Source organism: Heteronotia binoei, chromosome 14 (genome assembly GCF_032191835.1).
Source record: "Heteronotia binoei isolate CCM8104 ecotype False Entrance Well chromosome 14, APGP_CSIRO_Hbin_v1, whole genome shotgun sequence".
NCBI lineage: Eukaryota > Metazoa > Chordata > Lepidosauria > Squamata > Gekkonidae > Heteronotia > Heteronotia binoei.
In genome coordinates, this window is record NC_083236.1 from 13,328,157 (window position 1) to 13,350,261 (window position 22,105).

General features: G+C 49.4%; 1 protein-coding gene across 3 annotated transcripts in view; it reads left to right on the forward strand.

Moving 5' to 3' along the window:
- The first annotated feature begins 332 nt into the window (after window positions 1-332).
- CXXC5 (CXXC finger protein 5) overlaps window positions 333-22,105 on the forward strand; it is a 129,713-nt gene continuing 107,940 nt past the window's right edge. Inside the window, exon 1 of one of the 3 annotated variants that reach the window (XM_060253713.1) lies at window positions 333-444. The gene's annotated coding sequence lies outside the window, so the exon portion shown is untranslated. Of the gene's footprint in view, window positions 445-797; window positions 936-22,105 lie in introns of those variants that run through there. The other 2 variants (XM_060253711.1, XM_060253714.1) reach the window with 2 other exon arrangements.

Here is a 22,105-nt window from a genome sequence, read left to right on the forward strand (position 1 = left end):
AGCGCGGCGGCGGGCTGCGGGGTCCGGCGGCGCGCCGAGTCCGGTCCGGGTTTTGCCTGCAGCCGCGCTGGGCGCTGCGGTCCGCCCGTCTGGGTCCTCGCCGCCGCCGCCGCGCTCGGCTCTAGAGGTGGGTTCGCTGGCGAGGCGAGCGGAAGAGCCGCCGCTCCAACTTCGCTCCCGGCTCGCCCTTCGCGGCTGCTCGGCGGAGGTGCTGGGCGGGGCGGCGGCCGCCCGCGGGGGGCCTTTCTGCGCGGGGAGCCCTCGGGGGCAGGTGCTGCGGAGCCGTCGGCGGCAGCGCCATCGCCACTACGGCGCAGGCTCGTCCGGCGGCTGCTGCTGGGGAGCTTTAATCCGGCTGGCGACAGCGCGCGCGTAACACGCACAGCCCGGCTGCCCGCCCGGAGTGGCGGCGCCTCCTCGCCTCGCCTCGCCGCTCCGTCGCCGGTAGGTTGCCCCGGCTGCCCCCCCCCCCCCGCCCAGCCCAGCCTCGCCTCTTCCGTGGGGAGGGGAGGAAAGTCGGGCGGAAAAGTTTGCTGCTGCTGCTGCGTGGAGAAGGAGAGCAGAGGCTCGCCTGGCGCTTGCGGGGCGGGCGAGTGGCGCAGGTCCCCGGCCGGCCTCCCCCGCCCCCGCCGCCTTGGGGGCTGCCCCCCTCCGCTGGGCTCCCCTTCCCTCGCCGGCGCCTCCCGCCCTCCCTTCCTCCCTTCCTTCCGGGGAGGTGTTGCCGCCGCCGCCGCCGCCGCAGCCACGCTGGTCTCAGCTCAGTGGCTCCAGACAAAAAGCGAAGGCGAGCGGGCAGCGGGGGCCGAGCGCCGCGTGGGAGGCTCCCCAGCGCCGGCCGCGGAAAGGGCAGCAGCCGCCTCTGCCTCCTCCTCCTCCTCCTCCGGGGGACGCGGCTCGGGCTCTTCGGCCGCCGAGCGAAGCTGCCGCCTGGGCGGGTAAGTGGAGCCGGGCAGAGCTCGCCCCGGAGGGAGGGAAGGGCGGGGAGTTGCGGAGCAAAGTTTTGCGGGGCCGGTTGGGGGGCGACCCCCGGGGCTCCCCCCGGCCCCTGCGGCTTCCCAGCGCCCCCCCCCCCGCCCCGCTCGCCGTCCGGGCCGCCGGCTGCCCGCTCCGTCGCCCGGGTTACAGCAGCGCCGCGCTGCTGGCGGGGAGGCGGCTGGCTCGGGCTGCCCCTCGGCGGCGGATTAGCCCGCCGGGAGAGGAGCTGGAGCCGCCGCCGCCCGGAGCTGGGAAGGGACAAGACAGGGGGGGGGGGGGGGCGGCAGCCGGGAAGACTTTCTTTTTTGGGGGGGGGGGGTGGAGTTCTCTTTCACTTGGGCGCTTCTCGGTTCTGGAGCAACCCGACGGCAGCGGGCCGGGGCTTTGCCGGGGCGGAGTCTTTCGTGTCTTCCTGGTGGTGGGGTGTGTGTGTGTGTTGGGGGGGGGGCGAATTACTTTTTGCTGCTTCGCGGTCAACCATTTTTCGAGCCTGAGATCCCCCCCCCCATATATGACTTCTCCCCCCCCCCTGCAATGCTCAGTCTCCCCCCCCCCCGGCAGGGGGCTTCCGCTGGCCGCGGGGAAGGTCATGGGACAAGAGGGCGACGCCTTCCGGGCACCTGTGGAATTGCATGGCTAGGGCTGTCCTGGGGCCAGGGGCGGTGGGGGCAGAGCGGCAGATGTGGGGCCCCCCCAATGGCCTTTCCCTGAATCTTCCCCCCCCCTCCCGGCTTTGAGTTGGCTTTGCCTTCACGAAGCTCACATCCTGCCCTTGTCTGCTTCTAGCTCCCTGGTGTGTGATTTGTTCCTTGCCGGAGCCTCGCTGCCTGCTGAGACCAGTGGGAAGCTACAAGATGGGAAGAGAGGAGATCAGAGAATCTGGCGGAAATGGGCTTCTTTTAGAAAGCAGGAAATGGGAAACGGGTTGTTTGGGAAGGAGCATGTTGCAAATATTTGTATGCAAGCAAGGTGTGGACGGGAGGGGTGAGCATGGATGGGCGCAGTGTAGGTGGAGAGCTGTGGGGGTGGGAGGTTTCTGTTGCCTCTCTGAATGCTCTTGTGCTGCAGATTTTCCGCAGACCCTTTTGGGATGCAGGAACTTGCCCTTGCTGTGAGTGACCCCAAAGTGTGGGCCCCCGGCTTTCTGTCCTAGGAATGAATGGCTTTCATTTGCTCCTGCAGGGCAAGGTGACGCTGGGGAACGACGTTGGAGTGGTTCGGAATCAATTCCCTGGCTGCCCCTGGTGACCCCAAGCAATTAAAAACCAGGCCCATTTATCTCTGCGTGGCGTTGCTGGCTTATCTGCAGGGCCGCATCCTGCTTTCTGTTGCTGCGGACTGTGGCAGAATTTGGGAAGTTGTCTTTTTTGTATGTGTGTCTTCAGAATAATCTGATCCCTGCTCCTTTAAGACTGAGGCTTGAGATGACTTTTTTTGGCTGTTCCATAAAAAAGAGGAAGAGTCCGGTAGCACCTTAAAAACTAGCAAAATTTGTGGCGGGGGAGGAGCTTTTATGAGTCACCTAAAGAAGCAGTGAGCAGTGACTCCCGAAAGCTACATACCTTGCCATGAATGTTGTTAGTCTTTAAGGTGCTACCGGACTGTTGCTCTTTTCTACTGCTGCAGACGGGCTCCGCGTCTTGGCTTTTCTGGTTTACTTCATTGGGTGCCTTATTTCCCCTTCTTTGATCTGGTGATCTGTTTTTAAAAAATGTCAACAAAGCTGTATGCATCCACTGTTTGTGATGTTGATCTGTCTTGACCCTTCCCCCCCCCCCCCAGGTGATTTTTGGAATTCAAGGGAATTGGTCCTGGTTGTGGAAACACTACTATAGGGTTTGGGGACCAGCAAGCTTTGGATCAAAGTCAGAGCAGATCTTCATGTAAGTCAGAAGTCCTGATGTCTTCAGCAGTGAAGGCTCTGTTCTGTCCTCCACCAGAGTGAGTCGACCTGTTGCTTTTTTATATTCAGATCCCTTTAAGGATTGCTGTTCTGTGGGCGAAGCAGCAAGTTTGAAATGTAACTGTAAGAGCCTGTCTTCTAGATCAGGGGTGTCAGACTCATTTGGTATGAGGGCCAGATCTGACATAAAGGAGACCTTGCTGGGCCGGGCCATGTTGGACCACGCTATGTGTATACCTATTTAAGATTAGATAGTAGAGATACAAACTTTATAACAGACACAGACAAACACAATTGCAGATTTTTTTTTTTAAACTTAAAACATGCTTAAAACATTAGCACTTATTGGTCTTAAAGGTGCTTTCTTTCTCCCATTGGATCCAAGGAACTGAGCAAAGGAAGCTCTGGCTCTCTCCTGCCTTCCCCAGGGGATGAGGAGGGGGAGGAGCCTCAGCCAATAGGAAGAGAGGCTTGGCTCAGTAGCTCCGCTGTGTGATTGTGATAGCCTGGCAAAGCAAGCTCTTCCTTCTTCCGCTTCCTCCCAAAGGGAGTGGGGAGGGACGGTGGCTCAGTGGTAGAGCATCTGCTTGGGAAGCAGAAGGTCCCAGGTTCAATCCCTGGCATCTCCAACTAAAAAGGGTCCAGGCAAATAGGTGTGAAAAACCTCAGCTTGAGACCCTGGAGAGCCGCTTCCAGTCTGAGAAGACGATACTGACTTTGATGGACCAAAGGTCTGATTCAGTATAAGGCAGCTTCATATGTTCATATGTTCAAGGGAGGGGCCTCAGCCAGTGGAGAAAATAGAGGCTTTGCTCTAGCTCCTGTGCGATTGAGCAAGCCTGGCAAAGCAAGCTGTTACACAGAAGGAAGCAAGAGAGAGGCAGAAGGAAGCAGATGACAGTCAGTTGCTTGGGGGCCTGGTTTGGCCCCCAGGCCAGGTGTTGGACACCCCTGTTCTAGATGGTTTGTTGGCTTCTGCAGGCTCCTCAGTCTTCATCTAGGTGATGTTCCCCAACTCAGTGGTTACAGTTTTTAAACATTGGGGCTGTGGCTCAGTGGGAGAGCCTCTGCTTGGCACGCAGAAGACCCCCAGTTCTGTCCCCGGCAACTCCAGTTCAAAGGAGCAGGCAGCAGGTGATGGGAAAGGCCTTTCTCTGCCTGAGACTCTGGAAGAGTTGCTGCCTGCCACAGTAGGCAAGACTGACCTTGATGGACTGAGGGTCTGATTCAGTAGAAGGCAGCTTCATTTAGGGGGAGTTATTTGTGAGTTTTCTGCGTTGTGCAGGGGGTTGGACTAGATGACCCTGGAGGTCCCTTCCAGCTCTAGGATTCATATTTATATATGTATCAACAAAACATAATAGGGGAATATCATTTGTTAAATGGCCCGGATTTGCCAGATCAATGTGAAGAACTTGGTGGTGTGGTCTTTTTTGCAGTGGCTCCGAAATGAAATATCCATTATAGTGTATATGGGGAGGGGGAGACAAGGGATAGTCCCTTTAAAAAGCCCTTATCTAAGGGTTACCTGTGATATTTACATAGAGGAGTGCAAAATGAATGTCACTTTGTTGTGTACAGAAGTCCCTCCTGGAGAAGGTCAGGTCTCACTGCCCAGTTTGCCAGCCAGAATGCAGGCAGTGTGCTTTGTGTTTTTGTCTGACTACTCAAGCGTGCTTTGTGTTTTTGTCTGACTACTTCCCCCCCCCCCCCCTTTTTCAAGGGATTTACCAAACTACAACCATCTCAGAGGAACGGATACCTCACTCTTCCTGGGGCACTGTGTACTACAGTGCTAAATTGGTCACACAGGAAGGATATCCGTGGGTGCCCTGGAAAGTGCAGATGGGGAAGGGTCTCTGCTCTGGCAGCATTTGCATGACTTGGGCATCTTTATAAGACATTGGTTCCGGAATACAAAATGCATACAACCCTGCAGCAGTGGTGACGGCTGTCCACATGTGTCATCTGTTGCTGCTTTTTTTCCCATGCAGGGGATGCGTTTTCCCTCCCTCTGCCTTCCCCCACCCCACCCAGCAGCAAAAGGAGTGTGGCCATCAGTTAACTGTGTGTTTGGGCTGCTCCTTGTATCTTCCATTGGTTTCTGCTGGCCTGGGCTTGCAAACTAGAGTTCAGCCTTGGCTTGGGTAGCCGGAAGTGCCAGGCCAGACTGAAAGTCACCTGAGTGGGAAGTGCAATTCTGGCTGCTCTTTCCTTTTCTGCTCCAAGGAATCTCCAGGCACTGGACACTTTGTTTTTTATGCTTTGAAAAAAAAATCAAGTTGTAGGAAACATGAAAGAGAATCTTAAGAGGTCTTTCCTGCCTGCTTCTGTGTGTGGAGTAACCTTCAGGGGGCCGCAGGAAGCAGCCTCCCAGTAACCTTGCCTTTTCTTTCTCCAAGAACTGAATTCCTCTCTTAGAGGAAATCGTTCTGTGCATAAGAATATGGGGGATTATGCAGCCTCCCCCCACCCTTTTTCAAGGGATTTACCAAACTAGAACAATTTGCTAAAGAGAAAAAGAAAAAAGGCCCCAGGTGTTCCCCTGAAAACAGAGGTGTGAATGAAATCTGAGCTCATGGGACATTTGGTTGCTCCAAAACAGAGAGCTTCTTCATCAAAGGTTGCAGAAAGCCTTAGCGGTGAAGAGAGTGGAGCTGCAATTCAGCCCTTCTCTCCCCTGTTGTTCTAGTTAGAATTTGAATTTACCATAAACTTTATTTAGCAATTTGCTAAATTGCTAGTTTCCTTGTTACAGAAAGAAAGCTGTTTTCTTACCATAATCCAAAATGACCTGATTTTTTTTTTTAAAAAAAACTGTGCCATGATGGATACATTTAACTCAGTGGTCTGCAGTACTGTAAAGTTACAATTACAAAGAAAAACACTTAGAATCTGTTTGCCTAAAAGAGTCGAGTGCTGCAATCTGTCCATGGATTCCACGTGCTCGATGTGCTGCCTCAGTACAGTAAAGCTGGTACAGTACATTGCATGAGAAAATGATTGTTCGGAGTGCTGGATGAATGAAAGCAATGTCGCAAATGGGAGGAATGATTTAAACATAGCAGTCACATGAATGGGGGGAAAACCCCGCTCTTTGAATGAATGAACTTGCCTCAGAATGTAGTTGATATTCTGTAAATACAAAGCACGTGTGATAAAATATGAACGTTGTAACTGTTTGCATTTGCGCTGAAGAGCACATTTCAGACTCGCAGACAATATTGAAAATGAGGAGACCTCCCTCATAGAGAATACTTTATGTCTAGATGTCCTTTCTGCCTAAAAGCTTTATGGGAAAAAGAAAGCTCGCTATTGGGAGTTGATGGCTGCTTGGTTGGAGCAACTATAGCTATTTATTGTGAGTTGGAAGAAAGTCACTGCTCTCCGCTGGTCCGGGCTACCGCTGCTCCATCGATTCCACTGCTGTCTTCTCTGTCTGCTGGTGGCAGCTCTCTGGGGTTGGGGGTGTGACTTTGGGGCTCTTGGCATGCATCATGCATGCTCTGCCGATGGACCGTCGTCCCCATGTTGCACTCACTTATGCCAGAGGGAGCTGGGGGAGCACATATTTCGTTTGGAGCCCTGCCTTTGACTGGTAGCTCACTTCTGTGTTTCTTGGGGTGAGCTTCTGAAACCAGCAATAACTTCTCCATAGTGTATCTCAGCACAGTGTTTGGGCAAGCATTGTGGAGCACTCCTCTTTCTGGAACTACATTGTGGTCCCTCCTGCACTGTGACAATATTGGGTAGAACTATTTTTCTTTTAAAAAAAATGAATCCAGTTATACTTGGTAGTCCCTAGTAGGGTTGGGCATGGAATGTGAAAATGGTGGTTTGTTTCATTTCATGGTTTGTTGGGCTGCCCGATTTGGTGGCTCGGTTCATGTTCTTTTTTTTCAATTTCCTGAATATTTGTGGTTCGTTGGTTTGTTCGGTTCGGGAAGACGTACAATGGCCTCCAAGTGGGCTAGAAACGCCAAACTTAAGGCAAACTCTTCAGTGGACTCTTCCTCTGCCAGCTCTCCAAGTTTGATGTGAATTGGATTTTTTGAGGTGGGGGGGGTCAAGTTACATCTCCCCCAAAGCAGGTGCCCCCTGTCTAGTCCAGTTTCATTGGAAACTGACTAGAAGCACGGGACTGGAGAATCATGGCAGCTGTCTGGAAAGATGAACCAAACAGGAAGGACATGTCAAGAGAAAAATCCAGTTCATTTTCATGTCCGGGTGTGGGGGGATCAGATAAACCAGTTCAGAATGAACCACAAACTGGCTGTTTTTAGCATGAATCATGATATGTGGTTTGGTTCGTGTCCATTTTTAGTTGCTAGCATCTGAAGTGTAATTCTTTGTTCCTCAGCCCTTCTTTGTACACCTGTGTCTATGGCCTCAGGCTTCCCTAGCTGTTTTTCCTCCCCCTACTTTTTGTAGCCTCCAACAGTTATTAGTATGTATGTGCACATGATGGTATTCAGTTTGTGTGTCTATGGGTGTATAGCTATGTGCGCATTACTATATTTTTTAAAAGAAAGATAGATCATTCTCTGTTCCACGGAGGAGGGTACTACAGGCAGGAAATATATGCCACAGAGCAGTGGTACTCCCTCCATGGCTCAGAGGGCCACATTCACAATTACCATCGATTAAGGGAGCCACATCCACTAACATCCCTGGAATGAGGCTTGTACCTCATGGGGCTCACAGCTTACCTGTTCCTCTTGTGACGGCTGTTTCAAGGTGGGAGCCGATGACCAACCAAAAGCTGTTTTGGTTAATGGCCTTCTCTGCTTTCCTGAGATGCAGGGCAGGTGCCACGTTGGGGAACACAGCTCAGAAGAGCCAGAAGTCACTTGTCAGAGAGCCACATGTGGCTCCTGAGCCGCTTGAGAGCCACTGCCCTAGAGGGAAGCTGAGAACAGAGGTGGCAGGAAGTTTCTGACTGGCCCCAGACCATGTTACTGCTGTCGTCCTCATAAAACTGTGACAACGAAATAGTCACCCTTTTTGTGACCCTTCTTGTAGATCCAGGTGTGTGTTGGGCCCAGGTATGTCCACCCAGCATTTCTCCAGCAAGGAACAGCAGCTGCTTGATGAAGATAGAAGCCTCAACATTGGTCCAGCTGCAGTTTGGCAGCCAAACCTGTGATGGGAGCAAGCTTAGAAGCAGAAGAAAGTTTCCGTTTCCAACGCTTTCCCCCTCCCAAGTTCTGTCATTGTGAAAGGATGCCACTGTGGTGGGATATATGATTGGAGGGGGGGCAATGGCAGGAACACCAAAGACAGTAATTGGAGGTGTATATGCTGGTCTCTCACCAGATGGGTCACCCAGTGCTTCTGTTGTGTATGTTTTGGGGTGCAGGAAGAGCTCCTCTCTATGCTCTGGAAGACCAATAATTTGCAAGTTCATGTGCATGAAGTTATTGCCATTGCTTTTTTTTTTTTTAACCTAGTCACTTCGCAGCATTTATTGGTGGCAGCTGAATTCTTAACCAGTCACTTCCTACCCTGGCTCTGATAGTTAAATAGGGGAGCAGTTAAGCTAATGCTAGGGATTAGATTTTCAATTTCACAATGACAACCAAGGCTATCCCTGTGTTTGTATACAACGCTTATGTCATAACTTTGATAAAATTACAAGAGGATAGGTTGAGGCTGTGCGGTAGCAACAATTAGAAACTCTGGTAATTAATGTACAAAACTCTGGAGACTGAAAAACAAGCCTGGTGCCTGAATTTTTGGGCTGGCTCCTAGCAACGCGGCCAATTTGTCAGGCCCTGGGCTAAAAGTTCATCTGAGGATTATTTCTTTCCCCCAATGAAATATGTAATAAAAAATTCAGCAACTATCATCCCTGAACTTGAGATACAAACAAATGTTCATTTCCAACAATATTTGATAAGAGTATTTTATCTGTTTTTAATTGCTTTACCATTTGTGGTGAGCCACCCTGAGCCCTGCGTGCAGGTTAGGGTAGGATAAAAACCTAACAAAATAAAGAAATAAAAATGTAATGGCTATCAGTTGACATTTACTGCTGTAATACCTTTCGAGTTCCAGAACAGAATATGGCGAAGTCTACCCATGTTTGGAGCCTTCCAGGAACGGCTGAATGGATGTCTTTTCATTGGATAGGTTTTCTTGGGTCTTCCATCTGGATGTTCTGAAATATATAGGAAAGGTGGGGATTAGTAGAGTTTTTGGAAGTGTGACCGAAAAATATGGACCATTGCTTAGGGCATGAAAGGTATAGGGCAGTGGTCCCCAATGTGGTGTCTGTGGTGCCCACTGATGCCTTTCCTGGCATCTGCCAGGTGTTCCTAGAAAATATGCTGTGCCTGGTGTTGGTGCTGAGGGGGCGGGGCTTTGCCCAACACAGCTTCTGATTGGCCACTGAAGAGCTGATTGGCTCTGCGGATTAAAATAAAGCTGCCTTGGCGGCCGCTACTAACACACTGTTGGTTCTGTTCTGTCTCTCGCTTCTGTTTCCCAGTGTATCGATTAAATTATCTCTTTTCTTCCCTGCGCTTGGACTTTCTTTGGGTATGCGTGTGAGTCCACCTCCTGCAGCATCCATTTTGTGACTGTGCCCACCATTCTGGGTCAGAATTCCCAACAAGCCCACAGAGGCGGGGGATCCCTGGGTGAGGGTGGTGGTTTGCTTTTGTGACAACTCCACAGAAGTTTGCAGGCAGATATTCTGAGAACAAAACAAAAAGGATGTTGTGGCTTTAAATAGAGAATATCTTATTTATTTTTAAGTTTAGCCATTAAAATGAGAAGAATTGCTATTGAATTGCAGTGACATCCAGTCTGGAGGGGGTGAACCTTTAGATTTTACAGTACTGCAAGCACTGCTTATTTTATTTATTAAAATACCCATACCCCACCTTTCCTCCTGGCTCAGGGAATCTTGTGGGTTCAAGGCTTGCATGGACTTGGATCTGCGTTGTTTGTGATAATGTTCTTGTGTTCCTTAGGTCTTAAAGGTGCTTGCTTGAAAGCACTTTGCAACGAATGCATCATTTTGAGTTTATATTTTTCAAGCTGGACTTGAAGGACTGAGATATGGTGTGTTGAGGAAGATTGCAGGAATCTGTGGACATGTAGAAATGGCTGGAGCTTCATCTTGAAAGGGAGCAGAGACGGGACTCGAGAGTTGACTTGGTAGCTGTTGTTGGTTGTGGCGGAAGGATGGTGGCTCAGTGGTAGAGCATCTGCTTGGGAAGCAGAAGGTCCCAGGTTCAATCCCTGGCATCTCCAAAAAAGGGTCCAGGCAAATAGGTGTGAAAAACCTCAGCTTGAGACCCTGGAGAGCCGCTGCCAATCACGTGAGGGACGGTGGCTCAGTGATAGAGCATCTGCTTGGGAAGCAGAAGGTCCCAGGTTCAATCCCTGGCATCTCCAAAAAAGGGTCCAGGCAAATAGGTGTGGAAAACCTCAGCTTGAGACCCTGGAGAAAGAGCCGCTGCCAATCTGAGAAGACAATACTGACTTTGATGGACCGAGGGTATGATTCAGTAGAAGGCAGCTTCATATGTTCATATGATAAGTGAGAGAAAAGAACAATTGCCTCTGGAAGGTATGAGAGGGACACCTGGGACCTCTAGTTCGTGTGACGGATGCTTGGAAACACAATCAAATGTTGGTACAGGGGCAAATGAATGGCAGAAGCAAGATAGCCAGAAAGCAGGACTATGGCCATGAGGGCAGCCCGGTCCGGTCTCTCCTTACCTGGTGGCAGGATTCCAGTTACATCATAACATGTGTTGATGGGCCAGTCCAGCAGAGTCAGTGCTGGCTCATACACTTATTTCTGACGTGGTACTGCCTCAAAGTCTGCCATATTGGAGCATTTGTGTCAAAACATTGTTTTTGTACTTGAAGGTGCCAGAAACCATGGCACAACCTTTTTTGTGTACTTATTGTCAAGCATACCTCACCGTGCTGCTTCCAGGACAATAGGATATTCTTAATTTTGGGTGCTATGGAATGGCAGCTTGGCTTGTTTCTGTCATCTCACTGTTGTTTATTGTGGGTAGATGAATTGAGGACAAAGTAGGATGTTGGTAGATGCTGCTGTTGAAATAGCACAGGTGTGAAGTTGACCCGCATCATTTTCAGTTTTGACTTAAGGCTTGTGCAAGAAGCAACATATAGTGCTGTGGAATTCCTTATGCACATTTTAGTGGATTTCTGAAATCTGGTGAATTCACATGCAAAAGCTGGCAATCCAAAGTGAGTTATTAAAACTCCCGAGATATATTTAAGTTTTCTTTCAAACTTTCTGAAGCTGGACTCAATTGTAAACTTACTTTGCTAGCGGGTCTTGAAAAATACGGCAACTCCATGCTAGTTATAGTTAGTTCCTGTTTGCTGCCATAAAATGCAAGAGTCTCACATCAGTTGCTGCCAAACAAGTTAATATCTTCTCCCCCGTACCCTATGAGTAGTGTTTGTATTGCATTTCTGAGCCATAGGCTTCATTTCCTAGCCAGTTACCACGTTATGCAGAAGTGAATCTGTGTTTGCTGTTGTTTAGCCTCCTCTCCCAGCTCATCTATTTCCTTCCCTCTGATTTTGTGGCCCACAAGGGAGAGAAATGTGACCCTCTGATGGGGGACTGGCTTACAGTTTGAGAACCACCGGTTGAGGTGACTGTTTAGCATTCTCCAGTTTATGCCTGAAAAATGGGAATATCTTTTTTGGGAGGGAAATCATCGTGAACTGTAAGCATTCACAAATGAAGACTGACCTTTGTAAAATTTCAGACAACCGCTATAATATAATCATGGACATAAGAGCAATTTTGACAGGTTTCTAAACAGTGGAAGGTAGAATGGGGCTAGCAATATGGGGCTGTTGATGATTAGGCACATGGTTCATTGCATTGTTTCGAAAGACCAGTAGGAAGCCGAAGAAGGCTTCTTGAAGTTGCAGTGCATTCTGGAGGATGTTTTCATGTTCCACTTTTGTGGGGTGCTGGGCAGACGAGACGCAGGAGTGTGCCTGCTGACAGCATCTCCAGCAAATGGCATGAGCTAGAAGCGCCCTCCAGGTTGCTCTTCAGCATGGCTGGAGATGTGTGGTGTTCAGAGGCACATTTCAGAGTTTGTATTGGGCTGTGTGAGGGCTCAGTTCAGTTGCACTGGTTTGCTTGAAACCCAAGGTCCTTGCCGAAGGAGCACCGAGGCCCACAAGTTATTTCAGGCATGGTTGACCCCCTCCCCTCCCCAAGCTGGAACTGTTGAGTCCACACCAGAACTCTTTGTGGCATTGCATGCCTTTGATTCTGGCATGCTTTTGTGTCTGGAGGTCAAATTGTGGAGACTGAAAGAGGACTGATCAGGGATAAATAATTTTCATTTCTTATTGTGCACCAAAGTCTGTTTACAATCTGGAATTCACTGTAGGATTTGCATTTCTGATCACTGCTGAGCAAAGTTCGATGTTGGATGGCGAATGAGGGGTTCCCAGTCCTGCATATACTTCCAGTCTGCAAAGTATGCATGTAACACCATTGGCATGGAAGAAACAGTTGATAGTAAGCTGCAAAAAAGACTTTCTTCTAGGCCAGCCTTGCTCAAAAAATGGCCTCTGACCTCAGTGTAGCTGATCCGGCTACCTGGATCTATGACATGGTAACACTGAGACTAGACTACTGTAATGCACTGTGTGTTGGTCTCCCTTAAAAATGAATTTGGAAACCAGTTGATGCAGAATGCCATGGCACAGCTGTTATCACGAGCTAGATGGGGCATGCATATCACTCCCATTGTGCAGGCCCACTGCCTGAACATCAGTTACCAGGCTTGATTCAAGGTTATTAGCTATCACCCACCTACAAAGCCCTTCATGGGCTTGGATGCTCATACCCTGCCTTGAGACCATTTGCAGGAAGGAAGGAAGGGCTAAGAATCAAATCAAATATGTGTGAGACTGCCTCTTTCTCTATGCCTCTCCATGACGGCTTCTCTTGTCTGAGCAGGACCTTTTGCAGGTGCCAACCTGCAAAGGGGCAAAATCAGCAACTGTCTGTCCGTGTCCCTTCTCTGTTGTGGCCCCCACCAGGTGAAATGGGTCTGCCTGAGGAGGTCAGGAAGGCTCCCAACTCTCCCGGATGTCTGCAAACTATGCAAAATTGAATTATTCAAGAAGGTAATAGAGTTGTACTGTACTAAATGATTTGCAGAGCTATTTGGCTAAACAGTCAGGGATTGTGGCCTGTACGACTGCGGAGCTTGCTGTAAGTGGGGTCCTACTGTGTAATTTTGCTTCATTTAATGTGTCATGTTAATACTTGTGCTTTGCTTCGATTCTGTTTTTAGGCTTCTGATTGGTTCTCTGACCCTAATCTCAGGGCACTGTTTATTGAATGCCCCATGCAGTCAGTTGGATTGATTCACTCTGCATAATCCAACTCGAGTCCAAGTGAGAAGGAGGACTATAAATAATGTAGATCAAATAATGTAAATAAATAAGGGGGTGCAGAACCTTTCCCCTCCCCTTTTCCTGTTTTACCTCAAGCTTCATTCCAAAACCAAACTTTGTACTCTCAAGAAAAGACCCATTCAGTGGTCACTTCCAGGCTTGGTTACTGTAACTCGCTCTGCATGGGCTTGCTCTTGTCGTTGATCCGGAAACTCCAGCCGGTGCAAAATGTGGCGGCACACCTGCTGACGGCACTGCCGGTGTGGGTGCGCATTCAGCCGGTGTTACGCCAATTGCACCGGCTGCTGTTTGAGAACTGGAGCATTTCAAGGTCCTGCTATTGACCTTTAAAGCGTTGCGCTGCCTGGGGCTGACATACCTGAGGGGCCACCGCTTTCCATATTTGCCCCGGAGAGCCCTGCACTTTGCTGATCAAGATCTGCTTGCTGTCTCTGGCCCGAGGGACATCCGTTTAGCCTCGACCAGGACCAGGCCCTTTTCTGCCCCGGCCTGATGGAACATGCTCCCCCAAGAGGTCAGGCCCCTGCAGTATTGTTCCACAGGGCCTGTAAGATGGAGCTGTTTCACCAGGCCTTTGGCTGAGGCGGCAGGCATCCAATGAAAAAGTCTGCCCCCACAGCTGAAGGCACCACTCCTATATGGCCCGGAGTAAATAAATGAATTCCAGAGTCCAGCAGCACCAGTATCTGAGAATGTGCATACAACAAATTGTGCCAACTGTTTTTAATTATGTAATGTATTTTAATTAGAATCATAGAGTTGGAAGGGACCTCCAGGGTCATCTAGTCCAACCCCCTGCACAATGCAGGAAACCCACATATATCTACCTCAAATTCACAGGATCTTCATTGCTGTCAGATGGCCATCTAGCCTCTGTTTAAAAAACTCCAAGAAAGGAGAGTCCACTACCTCCTGAGGAAGCCTGTTCCACTGTGGAGCCACTCTAACGGTCAGGAAATTTTTCCTAATGTTGTTCCGGAAACTCTTTTGATTTAATTTCAACCCATTGGTTCTGGTCCTACCTTCTGGGGCCACAGAAAACAATTCCACACCATCCTCTATAGGACAGCCCTTCAAGTACTTGAAGATGGTGATCAGATCACCTCTCAGCCGCCTCCTCTCCAGGCTGAACATCCCCAGCTCCTTCAGCCTTTCCTCAGAGGACGCGGTCTCCAGACCCCTCACCATCTTCATCCCCCTCCTTTGGACCTGTTCCAGCTTGTCTGTATCCTTCTTAAAAAGTGGTGCCCAAAACTGAACACAATACTCCAGGTAAAGTCTTACCAGAGCCGAGTATTAATTGCTTATGTTTGCCAAATGGCCTCATTATGATCTGTGATCTGCCCTGAGCTCGCTTGCTGGGAGGGTGGAATATAAATCTGGAAAATAAAATAAAGGGGGGGGGGTGGATTGCAATACTTCCTCTGGAGAGTCTTGTGAGCAAAAATTCTTCTTGGTGAGCTACTGGCATAAAAGTTGTGAGCTGCTGCGTACATTAGTTTGCTCTGGGGCCATCCTTCTTGAACTGAGACAAAAAATGCGAGCTGGAGGCTAAAAACTGTGAGCTAGCTCACACTAACTCAGCCTAGAGGGAACACTGTTGGGTTGTAGAAGAGAAGTGGCAGCGAGGGACGAAAGGGCCGCAACCCCCTTCTTCCTGCTCCTTCTGCTCTGCAAAAGGCTCCGCACTTTGTGTGGTGCAGACAAAAACAGGTGTGGGGATGCTGGGAGCACGATCCCAAAGTGTGGGGCCGCGCAACGCTCTCGAAGTAAAGCAAGTCTCAGTTGGCTGTAACCACTTTTTATATTTAGGAGAATTTTTTAAGAAGAGCCTGACTCTTCATTACTTGGAGCTGCTGCAGTGAAAATGCCGAGGGAACCCAGAGCATAGTCTCCCTTTCTCCTAAGCGGTTGACTTTTCTGGATCCGGGCCATTGTGTGTCCCCCTCTCATTCAGTCCTCTTGCCTTTTTACTGCATCTGCTGGTGGAAAACAAAAGTTCCAAGCTACGCAAGGCTCGACGTGCCTTGAAAGAAAGTGCCTCGCAAAATTAGATTTGTGTAACTTTGGAGCAAAAACGGTCAAGTTTTCTGGGGGGGGGGAAGGGTGTTGTTTTCTCTTTGCAAAACGAATAAATGACCCTGGCTACAACCTTGCCTGTACTGCAAGCTCTGAGCGCAGCCCTTGGGTCCCTGACATTTGGAACTGAAAACCCTGTTTCCATCTTAAAATGGCTTTGTTTGGAAGAGCCCCCCCCCCACGCCCCTCCTCTGCCGCCCTTGGTGCTTACAGATTGCGCTGCGTTTCTGCTCTGCCTTTTTGGCCTCTAGCGTGGATCCCCTTCAGCATTCTCCTGCCGTTGCTATTCAAATGGCTTCTGTGTTGGGAAGAATCTGAATTTCCTGTCAGCAGTAGGTTTCCACGCTTTGTCTGGCTGCCACTTCGTCACATGCTTTAATCGCCACAGCCAGCCTTGCGACGGCGAGTAAGCTGGAGCCAGCCCCCCTCCCCCCTCAGTCCCCAGGGCCTGCGCCAGCCACCTCTTCGCCAGGGTGGGGTGGTCAGTCAAGCTGGCTTTGTTACCTGGTGGCTGCTCTCCTCTTATCTGCCTGCTCCCCTTTTGCTTGTTTTTGACCAACCTGGGGAGCAAGAGCAGCCTGGTGGTGGAGCAGGCACCCAGATGCGCATGGAAGCACACTTCCTGTTTTCAGGCCAGATGTTTTGATTTTGCTCCAGGATTTGGGTCCGGGCAGTCTGGTTCTGTGGGTCTGCGGGAGAAGGCAGGCTGTGCTCATCACGGATTGGCTAGTGTCCTGTCCCAATTCAGGTCTTTTCTGTCACCCCTCCCAGTGATTCTATGATCTTTTTTTTGGGGGGGGGGGAATTGATTACACTTTCTTTCCCTATTTCAGAAGGGTGTTAACAGAAGGGTGAAATTTGCAGGCTGTACTTAAAAATAGAAAAAGAGAGTTCGCCTGAAATGTTGGGGCAGGGAGGGTGAGTAAGTGGAGGAATTGCTGGTGGGAGTGACCATCTTCACAACAGCAGAAGTGGAAAGAAGCTGGGAAGAGGAGAAAGAAAGGTGCCGACTGCTCTTTTGATGTACGTTTGTGCGCACACCCTAAGTACATTAACAGTTAAACTTTCAGCTCATAGCTTAAACTCACCAGACCACGAAAAGCCTCCATTACTTACTTATGCTCCGTTGCTCAGCTAGAATATAATGCTGAAGGGTTCCCCCCCTCAACTTCAGAGGTGGGGGTTTTTTTGGACGCCTGAACTTCTGAGAAGTGGATTTGATGGCTGGGTGCTTCAGGCAGGCTTCTCTTTAGATCTTTCTTTGTACTCCCCCGCAGAAGGACAGTCTTTCTTCACATGGGCAGAAGCTAAATGTCTTCCTCGGTCGAGCTGAAACTCTCCCCTCTGAGGAGTTGTCTGAAGGCTGCTGTTTCAGAATGTAAGTGCAGGCAGAGCACAATCCTAAATGCAGTGGCTTTGCCACTGTCCCAGGATCGGGGGGAGGGGATGTTGTGTTGTTGTGCCCGATAGGCAGACGTGCCAGCGCACATGTTGCGATGGAGGCGATGGCAACTCCCCCCCCCTCCTTTGAGGGGATCCAGAGGGGGAGCTTCTGATGAAACCTCCTGCCGTGACCAGCAACATTCCTTAGTTCTTTGCCCATGGCAGCCATTGGGGTGGAGTGGGGGAGGGGATTTGGAGAGCACTGTGATTGCCTCCTGCAAGGTATGTCTCCCTGGGCACTCCCTGACCCCAGGCACACTGCCATCTTTTGCAGCGACCAGGATTTGTGTTGCATTTAATTTGGTTTTGTGCTGTAACCCTTTTTAGGATGCAAAAAAGCAGGATGTGGCGGTGGGGGGTGGGGGGTGGGGTGGGGAGGAGGAATAACTAAAAGGAATATAAAACCTCCTGAAATATGTGTCTCTTTCAAGCTTGTCAGGAGCTCATTTGCCAGGTAAAAACCGATTCTGGGCCCCAAGGCTTGTGTGGACTGGAAGGGAGTCGGTGTTTGTTTTTTTCTTTTCATCCTTTGAGGTCACCAACAGGAATAATTGTGCACATCGTTGACTAGTAAAACTGCGTTTGGGTGGTCAGCAACTTTGGAGGATTTGGGGCAGAAGTCCTTGCTTGTCTTTTTTAAAAAAATATATCTTGCCCCTTCAGCCCGTGAAAGGCATTCACAAAGGAAGAAACACTCTAGACAAATGGACAACTTGAGAGAGGCCTTGTTTTCCGTGTTGTCCTACAGTGTATTTTGCATGTTGTCCTCTCCCTTTCTTGTTCAATAGGGGCATATGGAGTCAGGTGGGTATTTGAATTTGAATTGATGGGGACTGTGTTGTAAGAAGGACAGGTGCCCCAGGAGAAGGAGAAGTTTGTGTTGCAGAGGGTTAAAAGGCTTGGACTAGGAGTCTGGGAGCCCCAGGTTGAATCCCCCCCTGCCATGGAAGCCTGCTGGGTGTTCTTGGGCTGGTCACATACTCTCAGCCTAACCTGCCTCACAGGGTTGTTGTGAGAACAAAATGGTGAAAGGAGAAGGATGCAAGGACACTTTGCGTCCTCATTGGGGAGAAAGGTGGGGTATAAAGAGAGTTTTTAAAATGGGTGTGAATGTTGAACTGGTGCTTTGAAGGAAGGTGGAATGTAGATCTGTGCCCTGAATGGGATGTTCTAAGGTTCCTTCTGGGTTCCAAGGGCGATGGTGCATTGCATTGTATTTTGTGTTTTCCTTTGCTGCCCCAGGAGCATGTGGTGTAGATCTGGAGCTGGCGTTTGGACTTGCAACATAGATTTGTCTCCTGAATGTGAGCACCACATTTTCATTTTGCTCTCTCCATGTTTAGTGGTGTCACAGGATCTATAAGAGGGTTTAGTTGGGTCTCCTGACCTTGCCTGCCCCTGGTCTAGGACTGTGGACAAAGCAAGCTTTCTGCAGATCTGAAGGCCCCCGGTGGGACCTGCAGAGAAGCCGCTCCCTACTCAACTGTGAGCCCCAGGCTGTGGGGGGTTTAAAAGACAAACTAGAAACTAGATTGGGTGTGTGTGTGTGTGTGGGGGGTGTCGCCGTTTTGGTCTGAAGCGAGAGAACAAAGTTTGAGTACAGTGGCCCCTTTTAGACCAACAAAGGATAATTCTGGTGTAAGCTTTTGTGTGCATGCACACGCAAGCTTATACCCAGAACTGAACTGTGTTAAAGCTAGAAACTGCAATCGAAATGGGATTTTAAAATCACATTGGCTGCTGAGGTGGGAAGGGGAGACACTGCATCCAGGGGAAAACCTAGACTTGGGGTCAAAGAAAAGTTGGGGTGCTTTTGGTGTTGGAGAGGTCATGAGGAAATCAGTCTGTAGCCTGCTAGTGACTCTGGGCCGGGCTGTCCAAGGCTCATGTCAGTGGGTGGCCCCTTGTTTTGGCTTGAAAAGCTGCTTCAGGAGGGGCTGATTGAGAGCAGTGAAGCAGTTGAGGGGAGCTGGGGCTGCTGGCTCTGGGTTGGGAAATATCCGGGGGTGGAGCATGAGGAGGCAGGGTTTGGGGAGAAGAAGGACCTCAGCTGGGTGTAAAACCATAGAGTCCACCTTCCAGAGGGGCCATTTTCTCCAGGTGATCTCAGTACTCTGGAGATCCATTGTAATCTCATAGAATTGTATAGTTCAGGGGTGGCCAGCGGTAGCTCTCCAGATGTTTTCCCCTATAACTCCCATCAGCCCCAACCATTGGCCATGCTGGCTGGGGCTGATGGGAGTTGTAGGCAAAAAAACATCTTGAGAGTTACCGTTGGCCACCCCTGTTATATTTGGAAGGGATCTCCAGGGTCATCTAGTCCAACCCCCTGCACAGTGCAGGAAATTCACCAATACCTCCCAGTGACACCTGCTCCATGCCCAGAAGAGGCCAAAAACCCTCAAGGACCCCTGGCTAAACTGGACTGAAGAAAATTGCTTCCTGACCCCAAAGTGGTGATCAGCATTTCCATGGGTGTGTAAGAAAGGGCCATGAGAACAGATGCAACCCTTCCTCCCCTTCTTCTCATGATCTGCCTGATTCACAGGCTCTTCATTGCAGTCAGATGGCCATCTAGCCTCTGTTTAAAATCCTCCAAGGAAGGCGAGCCCACCACCTCCCGAGGAAGCCTCTTCCACTGAGGTCAGGAAGTTCTTCCTAATGTTGAGCTGGAAACTCTTTTGACTTAATTTCAACCCATTGGTTTTGTTCTACCTTCTGGGGCCACAGAAAACAAATCTGCATCATCCTCTATTTGACAGCCCTTCAGGTACTTCAAGATGGTTAAATTATCTCTCAGGAAGAAGATGAAGAAGAAGATATTGGATTTATATCCCGCTCTCCACTCTGAAGAGTCTCAGAGCAGCTCACAATCTCCTTTATCTTCCTCCCCCACAATAGACACCCTGTGAGGTAGATGAAGATATTGGATTTATATCCCGCCCTCCACTCCGAAGAGTCTCAGAGCTGCTCACAATCTCCTTTCCCTTCCTCCCCCACAACAGACACCCTGTGAGGTGGGTGGGGCTGGAGAGGGCTCTCACAGCAGCTGCCCTTTCAAGGACAACCTCTGCCAGAGCTATGGCTGACCCAAGGCCATTCCAGCAGGTGCAAGTGGAGGAGTGGGGAATCAAACCCAGTTCTCCCAGATAAGAGTCCGCACACTTAACCACTACACCAAACTGGCTCTCCAGCCAACCCTTGGAGGTTAGTAGCCCTTGGGGGAGCTCACTGAACCATCTTTCCCATTCCAGAATGGTCCCTCAGTGGTGTTTTGCAGAATGCCATAAGTGGACATGGATAGCATTATATAGACATTGAGGAAAGCAAGGGGAACCAGGAGGGGATGGAGGTGGGCCAGTGGGAATCCAAGATGGTTTACATCCCCTCCATTTTATCTTCACAACAACCCTGTGAGGTAGGTTAGGCTAAGAGCATGTGACTGGCCATAGGTCACCCAGCAAACTTCCTTAGCAGAATCGGATTCGAATCCAGTTCTACCAGGTCCTAGTCCAACCCTCTAACCATGATACCACACTGGTTCTCTCCACACTGTACTTAAATTTCAATTTGGGGTGAGAATTAAGGGCCTTGGCCAGAGATTGTGCCAAAGAGGCGAGCCTAACTAAGAAGTTCTTGTAGAAAGAGTGAGCGGTGACCTTAGGAAACCTCCTCACTTGGTTTTTCCTGATGATATGTGGGGGTAGGGAGACAAAATATAGCTGTCTTTTTTGAGTTTAGAGTTTTAGTCTGCAAACGAAATGGAATCTTCTGAAAATGCTCACACTTTTTCTTTCTCACTTGTCATGTTAACATCAGTGTGGGATTCATCCCAGGGATTTTGGCCTCTGTGCATCAGCCAGAAGGGTAGTGAAGAACAGAAGAAACACCCTCCTGGATCAGACCAGTGGTGCGTCTAGTGCAGCATCCTGTTTCCCTGCAGCCAGACAAGCAGGACATAGAGGCTGAGTGAGGCCCTCTCCTGCTGTTGCCTCCCGCTACTGGTCATCAGAGGTTTATTGCCTCTGGAGTTTCCCTCAAGCCCTCAGGAGTAGTAGCCACTGATGGACACCTCCCCCTCCATGAATCTGCCCAGTCCCCCTTTTTTAAAAAAACTCTTTACTTTGAGTGTGGAAGTTAGTTCATGAGCATAACAATTGCCTTCTGCCAGTGAGAGCAATTCCCTTCTTCATACTACCCCCCAGCCTTGTTGGAAAGGGGTCTTTCTCTGCCTCCTCCTGGCTGTGTTTTATGCCAATAAAGGATTTCACGGCAGAAATTTGTGTTGGGGCAATCAAAAGTAAAAAGGGATACTTGCAGATGTTTGGAATAGTTAACTTGCTGTAAAGATTTCAAGTGTTAGGGGGTGGGATCTGGAGGGAAACGCCGTCTTTTACAGATGATGAGCAAAACAAGTGGGCTGCTGTGGATGAGAACCGAATGACGACATATCCCAATATATTTCAATAATTGTAATATTAATACCTATAATCACATAAGAAATGCTGTGTCAGCCATTCCCAAATAACATTCGTGTTACATCAATATCACATTGCACAAAATTGTTCCAAAGTAGAATCGCTTACAAAGCGTCACTTTAGTAGCTAAAGAGTCCGTATACAGTCCAAATTTCTAGTGTGTTGCTACCAGAGAAGACTTGCTGTCATATCAACACCAGATGACCAGCAATCAATATAAGAGCCAGTTTCGGCATCTTTTTTCTGAAGTTGATTAAGAAGTGGAGTAGTGTTCTCTCGACCTGTAAATCAGTTATTTATACAATGAATCCTTTTAGAATGGAACACCTTAGCCTCTTCAGTCTCTTAATGCAGTTCTTTGTTAACTTCAGCTGGGTGTGGCTCATTCAAATATATTCAGATACATGAGATATATTTGGTCATTACACTGGGTTTTGTTGTCATTTAGATCTTTACAGACGATGGCGGAAAAGCAAAAGGAGTCTTGTGGTTCGTTAAAGGTCACCACACTTACTTGTGTAGCTTTTATAGGCATGAGTCCATTTTATCAGATGCCTATGCTGAGGGATTTTGAGGGTTAGAGTTTGGGTACTTTGTGGTACTCTAGAAATTTCCCCTAGTCTCTCTGGTAAAGACCACTGAGACATGGTGGGAGTAAAATGGAATATATAAAAAAAAAAGCAGTCAGTGATAGCATTTCCTGGGAAAACCCACAGGTTACATCCTTCTTTCCTAGGAATTACTGGAAATTCTGTAGTTTACCATAGTGTTTCTGGTG